Raw genomic sequence first — 8,484 nt, forward strand, 5'->3', positions numbered from 1 at the left:
CTCACCATCCAGTGAAGATCCTCCATACGGCGGCCATTTTCCGCTGCCTGTATAGCGAGAAATCCGTCCCTAAACACAGCGGGGAGCCATTTTAATTACCAGGTGGCCATTTTGAAACTGCCGATCAGCTGTTAGAAAAACATCGTTTTGTGAAGAATCGGTTCCCGAAGCAGGGAACCGATCATTGCAAAGCAAAATCCCCCCATTTAGACCATTGTTTTGCGATCGCAATTGCGATCGCAAAAAGATCATCGTAAAGCGGATTCGTCATAATGCGGGGCAATCGTAAAGTGAAGCAACACTGTACTTTCAAAGTAAATGCTTCTTTTGGAGCTACCTATATTGGAATTTTCTTATAAGCTTGGCTAGTCTTTTGTGTGCAGTGTCACTGGCCCTTGTGGCTGGGTAGTTCATTCACCTTTTTGCAGGGAGACTGGCGAAACTATAGGAAGAAAAACCTCCAGAACATGGCCAAACAGCCCGAAAAATCCACAACAACCATCGGATCTCAGCCGTGAAAGCCTTTGAGAACAAATTACACTCGTTGGCTGAAAAAGGAAGGCAGAGGTATTCCTGGGGATCCTCTTCTGAGCAGCTCTCTGTGATGCTCTCATTGTGTACTCAGTGTCACTGTCTGTGAGCTGTCCAGCCTTAAATGCTTGGGCCAGAATCCTGTTCAGTCCTTCCACTCTGCAATGGAGTATAAGTACGAGTATAAGTGGACCATTTCTGAGCTTAAGCATGGAGATGCACCTTTAACAAGCTGACAAACCATTCAACTACTTGTCAAACAGACTTTTGTCAGAGCAGAAGGGACAAACCACGGTTCTTCCATTGGAAGTATCAGGTTTGAGTGACAGATATAGATTTTTATAATTATATTTAAAGGATCACGTACTATTTATTATTGCATCATTACACAAATTCTTTATACTATATTTTGTACTCTTATTTAACCAATTGCATGTAAGTATTAGAGTAATATAGGAGTGCACTTATGTGGTTTTGCTTCTACTTTTCCTTTACATCACAGAATATTAGTTGAGATATTAAATATTATTAATCATTTAATTAATCTATAAAACATATTTATTGTATTATTACATTCAAAATGTTAAAAGTATCATATTTAAAGTACATTAAAGTATATTGAATAATATTTATATAAATTTATATATATATAATGATCTATCTTGAAAGCTGTTATTAAATGAGTAAAGGTATTATTTGACAAATCAGTCTCATTTGTGTTCATTTAACCACTGACATCTTGTGGTTAAACGTGGTACTGCAACTCAAACCCACATAGGCCCTGTTCCTCAGGGACTGTTCACATTTTTCTTGTACAGGAATGCAGGCTTACACCAAAACTGCAAAGCTCTGCAAGGCATACTAGCACACTTCCATTTCTGAAATATTCTCACATGTGAAACCATCCAATCATTTGGGTTTAAGAAGAGCCACCTCCCCTATAAAAACATTATCTGGACTCAAATGAATGCAGTAATAACTAGAAGCTAACATGGATTTGCCAAGATCAACTTGTGCTAGACTAAACTTATCTCATTTTTTGATGATGTGACCTCCTTGAAAGATGGTGGGGATGCTGTAGATGTAATATAGCTTGACATCAGCAAAGCCTTTGACAAAGTGCCCTATGATATTCTTACTAGCAAGCTAACCAGTACTCAGAAGAAGAATAGAAAGGGAAATACTCTTGGTGAATGATTGGCTACGAAGGTGTTGTTGATGTGAGAGATTTGGTTTTGGGGATCACAGGCTAAGCTTCCTGGAATATGGACTGCTAGCAATAGATGGCTTGCAGCCCACAAAGACTGGTAAGAATCTCTTTGGCCACAGCATAAAGGAGGATTTAAACTGAGCTGGAACAGGGAGGGAGAAACAGGCTCAGAAGTACAGTGGTGCCCCGCATAACGAGCCATTCGTTTAACGACGAATCCGCATAGCGATGAGGTTTTTGCAATCGCAAAAGCGATCGCATAAAGATGTTTTCAATGGGTAAAAATCGCTTTGCGATTATCGCATAGCGATGTTTTAAAAACAGGTGATTGGCGGTTCCAAAATAGCCGCTGGAAAAAAATTGGCCGCCCACAGTGTTTTCACGCCCTTTCCTCGCATACTGGGCAGCGAAAATGGCGGCCGCATGGAGGATTTTTGCTTTAAGTGAGTTTTTTGCCCATAGGAATGCATTGAAGGGGTTTCAATGCGTTCCTATGGGCTTTTTTGCCCCCCACAGCGACGAATCCGTATAGTGACGATTTTTTTGGAACGGATTATCATCGCTATGCGGGGCACCACTGTAAAAATGGATGAAGCCTTACGCACAATAAGAGAAAGGGACCAAACAGTTCTAATGAGGGGGGGCCAATAATAACTTTAACATTAATAAAAGCTTTCTTATAAATACTGTATATATGAAGAAAAGCAGGCCATAAATCAAACAACATATGTTGTCTATATATAAATGTGAGGAGTACAGGGAACAAACCAGAGAAACTGGAAATCTTAGTTCAGGAGGGTAAATATGACTTGCTAGGAATAATCGAAACTTGGTGAGATGACTCCCATGACTGGAATACATAAACGGAAAGATCTAAATGGTTCAAAAAGAACAGAAAAAAATAGAAATGGATGTAGAATTGCAGTAGATGTTAAAAAATACACATTCCTGCACAGAAATACAGGAGGAGGAGATTGGCTGTCCCATTGAGATCATCGGGATCAATGTAGTTGGGATCAAAAACAAAAGGAACATGGTACTTGGAGTTTACTACGGACTGACAATCAAGGAGAGGATGTGGATGAAACTCTTTGTGACAAACCCAGACCTACTGGGATATGTCACACAGTTACTAAGCTGCCACCAACCATTCCCTATAATAAGTCACACAGACCAGGGATGGATTTTTAAACAACAAAAGAATAAGGTTTATTTTAAATACAAACAGGGTAAATAAAACAATCAGGTGAATAAAATAAAGTAACGTGGCTTATTCTCACACACACAAGCATACAGTTTGGTTCACCTAGAACCTTTAACTTAAAGCACAGACCCTGAACCCATCAGTTCTGGCTAACCAACAGACCCCTGAACCTTTCAGGCTGGTACTCTGACACACAGTAGTACCCTGTCAGACACCCAGACTCCCACAACAGCTTCTTCTTCCCCAGCTGCTGCTTCGTCCCAACCCAGTGTCTCACAGTCTGTCTCAGCATCTCCCTCTCACACACCGGCATCACATATTTATACAGTACAGCCCCTCCTCCTGATGTCCCGCCTTCCACTCCCCATAGGATGGAACTTTCCCTCCAAACCCATGACAGACAGGTAACATCAGTGCTGTTATGTAACACCTCCCCTCTTTAAAAGTTGTTTTGTAGGGGGAAAGCTAAAATTGCTTTTCACCAAAAAAACAACCTGCATAAAATACACAACAACATTTATACATACCAGATAATACTTACATATACTTACACTCCAAGTTAAACATAGCAAATAGGCATTTCAAACATTTACCATATGCATTACACCAATTTACCTTTATTAATACAAACCAATTTAAAACCAGGTACATTTTAACTTTTTGTTTTCATTATATACATATAGTCCATGTTCTTTCGCCGTCTTCAGTCTTCAGGTCTTCTTGATAAGGCGTCAGCAACACAGTTCACTGACCCTCTGACCACCTTCACTTCAAAGTCATAGTCCTGTAAGTTCAAAGCCCACCTCATAAGTTTGCTATTGTGGGTTTTCATTGTCTTTAACCATTGCAATGGTGAATGGTCAGTACACAGAATAAAATGTCTTCCCCAGATGTAAGGCTTGGCCTTCTGGATCGCGTAGACTATGGCCAAACACTCCTTCTCCACGGTTGCCAAATGTCTCTCACCTTTTTGAAGTTTCCTACTCAGGTAGGACACTGGATGCTGGTCACCATTCTCATCCTCTTGGCACAGAACTGCTCCTACCCCGCTGTTAGACGCATCGGTGTAGATGATAAACTCCCGGTCGAAGTCTGGAGCACGCAGGACAGGATAGTTGATTAACGCCTCCTTCAACCTCTGGAACGCCGCCTCACAGTCGCCGGTCCACGGGATGCGGTCATCAGCCTTCTTCCTCGTCAGATCGGTCAGCGGAGCCGCAATCTCGCCAAACCTCGGGATGAACTTTCTGTAGTAGCCCACCAACCCAAGAAATGATTTGACTTTTTTCTTGGTGTTGGGTCTGGGCCAATCACGAACAGCTTCTATTTTGGCCTCCAGGGGTTTTATCACTCCTCCCCCTACCTTGTGACCCAAGTATTTTCTTTCTGGGATACCCAGCTGCAGTTTGCTCTCTCTGCAGAGCCTAGGCCAAAGCACTTCCTCCCCTGGGTTAAAGCGCCTCTCCCTGCCTTCCTGGTCATCCCAAGCTTTCTTTCTGACCTTTTGAGCTGGCAGGGTCTCTGCTGCTAGCTCTAGGTTTCTCCTTAGGTCATTCATCAAGGTGTCTATGTATGTCACAACGTCTTGTGGGTCATCCTGGGTGATCTGCTCCCAATTTTGTTTGATCAAATCAAGGGGCCCTTTCACCCGTCTCCCAAATAGAAGTTCAAATGGACTAAACCCGGTACTGGCTTGTGGCACTGATCGATGAGCAAACAAAAGGGATTGCAGCTTCTGGTCCCAATTGTTTGGATTCTCTGCCAAGTAAGCCCTAATCATGCGCATTAGAGTCCCATTGAACTTCTCAGTTAACCCATTACTTTCAGGATGATAGGCAGTGGTTTCCTTGTGCTTAATTCCACAGATCTGCCATAAGCGTTTCATGAGCTTTGATGTGAACGATGCTCCCAAATCTGTGATTATCTCTGAGGCAAATCCCATCCTGGACATATACCCCACCAAAGCATCGGCCACTGTGTTAGTCTCAATGTTAGTCAAGGGTATGGCTTCAGGATACCTTGTGGCATGGTCCACAATTGTTAGGATGAACCTGTTCCCCCTCTTTGTGGCCTTGGGCAAAGGTCCCACAATATCCACCCCTATGCATTTGAACGGAGTGTCAATCACAGGCAAAGGGCACAACTTTGCTTTAGTCCTGTCGCGGTTATTCCCCTGCCTTTGACACACATCACATTGTTTACAGAACTCCCTGATCTGCTTCCCTATGTCAGGCCAGTAGAAATTCTGTGTGATTCTCTGCTGTGTTTTGTTCACTCCTAAGTGTGCAGCAAACATGTCAGAGTGCCCCCTTTGTAAGATCATGGGGCGATACTTTTCAGGTACCACCAGCTGACTTCTGATCCCATCTCCCCCTTTTGAGATATTCCTCAGGGTTTCTCTATATAAAATCCCCTTTTTCTCCAGAAATCTCACTGGGGTCTCAGGTGTTAGCTGGGCGTCAGTCACCTGTTCAAAACACTTTTGGAGAGTGGCGTCTGCCTTTTGCTCCTGTCCAAATCTGCTGTCTGTGGTTAAGGTTTCCACCACAGCTTCTGAACTTCCCCCACCTGCTTCCGTCTCTGGCTCATCATTACCCCCCTGAACTGTCCCTGTGGTGGCTTGTGAGCGTGTAATCACTAGCACCCGTTTCACATGTTCAGCCAGGTCATTTCCCACGAGCACGGCTGCTGGCAGAGTCGATGAAATCGCTATCCGCCAATCTCCCCTCCAGCCTTGAAAGTTGACAGGTACCTCTGCTACTGGCAGAGAGATTATCTGCCCCTCAATCCCTGCCACCTTCATGCTCTCATTTGGGATTATAAACTCCCTAGGAATAATATCTGGATGGCACAGGGTTACCTGGGAACAAGTGTCCCGCAGCCCCCTATACTGACGGTCAAGTATTCCTACGTCCACCCCTGCTGTCTCAAACAACTGAGAATCTGTTTTTATCAGCAAGCAGCGCTTTACCTCCAGAAGAGGACCATTTTCCTCAGCCTGATCAGCATAGGTAGCTGTTCCAGACTGAGTAGTCATGGCAACAGGCTCCCTCTGTGACAATGAGCTTTGCTCTTTCTGGACACAGAACACAGCTTTTGGCTTGGTCCCACTAGAATTCTGAGGCACCATTCCTTTTAGCTGCTTTAATTTCTCACACTCTGAGATTAGATGACCCTTTCCCTGACAGAAATAGCATTTTCTGGTATATTTTGATTCTCTCTCATCTTGTTTTGGTTTTCCCTCCAAAATCTGAGGTCTTGGTTTCATGTCTGAGGGCTTCCCTTCACCATGGGCCCCTCCCCCTTGCTGGCTTTTCCCTGGTCCCTGAGAGTACTTGCTGTAGGTTTCTTTGGGTTTACCTACAGATTTCCCCTCACCCAAGGGCTTTCTTATTTGGGAGATAAAATCTGCGATCTCTGCGGCTGCTGCCACAGATTTCGGTTTCCTTTCCCTCACCTGGAATTTCAATTCCCCCTGCAGGACTGAATAGAACTGCTCCAGCGCTATCAAATCTTTAAGCTGCTCATAGGTCTCTATTCCCTCCTGCGATAGCCATTTCTCAAGCAGCCTCACCAATTGGGCCCCCACTTGGGTAAAAGTTTGTTCTGGTTTTTTAGTGAGGGACCTGAACCTTTGTCTCAGCTGCTCTGCATTTATCCCATGTCTTGCAAACACCAGTTTTTTAAACTCTGCAAAATCTTTCATCAATTCCTCAGGCATCTCGGCATAAACCTCAGCCAGGCTACCACTGATTAAAGACCGCATGATGGTCATCTTCTCAGTTTCCCTCACTGAGAAGTCCACAAACGCTCTTTCCACTAAGGAAAAGAACACCTCAGGACAATCTCCCTTGTGGTACACAGGGAATTTCTTCAGGTCAGCCTTAGACAGTTGGCCTCCCTCAGAATCCCTATTATTATTATTGTTCTGGTTCATCAGTTCCAGTTTTCTTAATTCAAACGCCATTCTCTCTCTCTCCATTCTTTCTTCCCTCTCCATTCTCGCTCTCTCTAACCTTTCCTCCATTTCCCTCACCCTCAGTTCATGCTGTTGGGCTAGGAGTATTTTCCTGAGTTCTGGGTCCTGCTCTCCTGTGCTGTCACCCTGCACTGAGCCAAATTCATCCTCAGAACCTTGGTCAATCTGGGGGTCTTTCACTTCACTCATTTCTGTTACTTGGCTTCGAGTCAAGGGCATACCCCCCCTCAGAACAGGCTGCTTTAAAAAGTCAAGCCTCAAAATAAAACGACCACTTTTTTCCTTCTTGCCTCAGAACCAGCTCTCCTAGAGATTGCTGCTGTTCTTCAGCACTAAATTTGCAACAGTATCGAGTCAGAGCCTACCCCCCTCTGCTGGGCCTCTCAGCTGGCAAGCTAGCTCACTGTTGCTACGCAGTTTTGCCTCAGCGTTTTCCCGCCAAAATCAGGCTGCCTCAGAGCACCTTAATCTAAGTCTCCCCAGTTGGCACGTTCTTCTACTAGTGCACCTCCCCGTGAGGTACACCTAGAAGATTACCTACGCGCCTCAGACTGTCCCTGACTAGACCCCCCTTGCTCTGGGCACACTTGCCAAGGCTTTGCTGGACCGCTGGACAACTGGACCAGTCGTATCCCACACGCTGGACACCAATCAATGTGACAAACCCAGACCTACTGGGATATGTCACACAGTTACTAAGCTGCCACCAACCATTCCCTATAATAAGTCACACAGACCAGGGATGGATTTTTAAACAACAAAAGAATAAGGTTTATTTTAAATACAAACAGGGTAAATAAAACAATCAGGTGAATAAAATAAAGTAACGTGGCTTATTCTCACACACACAAGCATACAGTTTGGTTCACCTAGAACCTTTAACTTAAAGCACAGACCCTGAACCCATCAGTTCTGGCTAACCAACAGACCCCTGAACCTTTCAGGCTGGTACTCTGACACACAGTAGTACCCTGTCAGACACCCAGACTCCCACAACAGCTTCTTCTTCCCCAGCTGCTGCTTCGTCCCAACCCAGTGTCTCACAGTCTGTCTCAGCATCTCCCTCTCACACACCGGCATCACATATTTATACAGTACAGCCCCTCCTCCTGATGTCCCGCCTTCCACTCCCCATAGGATGGAACTTTCCCTCCAAACCCATGACAGACAGGTAACATCAGTGCTGTTATGTAACACTCTTGAAAAACAAATTGTAAGGATTTCAAAGAGACACAATGTAGCAGTGTTGGGAGATTGCTGATAACTGTTGGGAGGCGAATTCTGCCATGTATGACCCTTGCAAGAAATACCTGGCTTGCGTGCATGATAATTTTCTCCTACAAAAAGTGGAAAACGAAACTAGAAGACTAGTTACCCTTGAGTTGATTCCAACCACACTTGAGATGACTTGGTGGAGGAAGTGGCAGGTAAGGGGGAACTCTGGGCGAGAGTGACCATGTTCTAGTAGAATACCTGATTTCAAAGGAAACCAAAGTAGAGTGTAGCCCCCGCATAGGTATGTATATGCTCAATTTTTAAAAAGTCAATTTTAATAAAATC

This window comes from Pogona vitticeps, chromosome 12 (assembly GCF_051106095.1).
Source record: "Pogona vitticeps strain Pit_001003342236 chromosome 12, PviZW2.1, whole genome shotgun sequence".
In the NCBI taxonomy this organism is placed as follows: domain Eukaryota; kingdom Metazoa; phylum Chordata; class Lepidosauria; order Squamata; family Agamidae; genus Pogona; species Pogona vitticeps.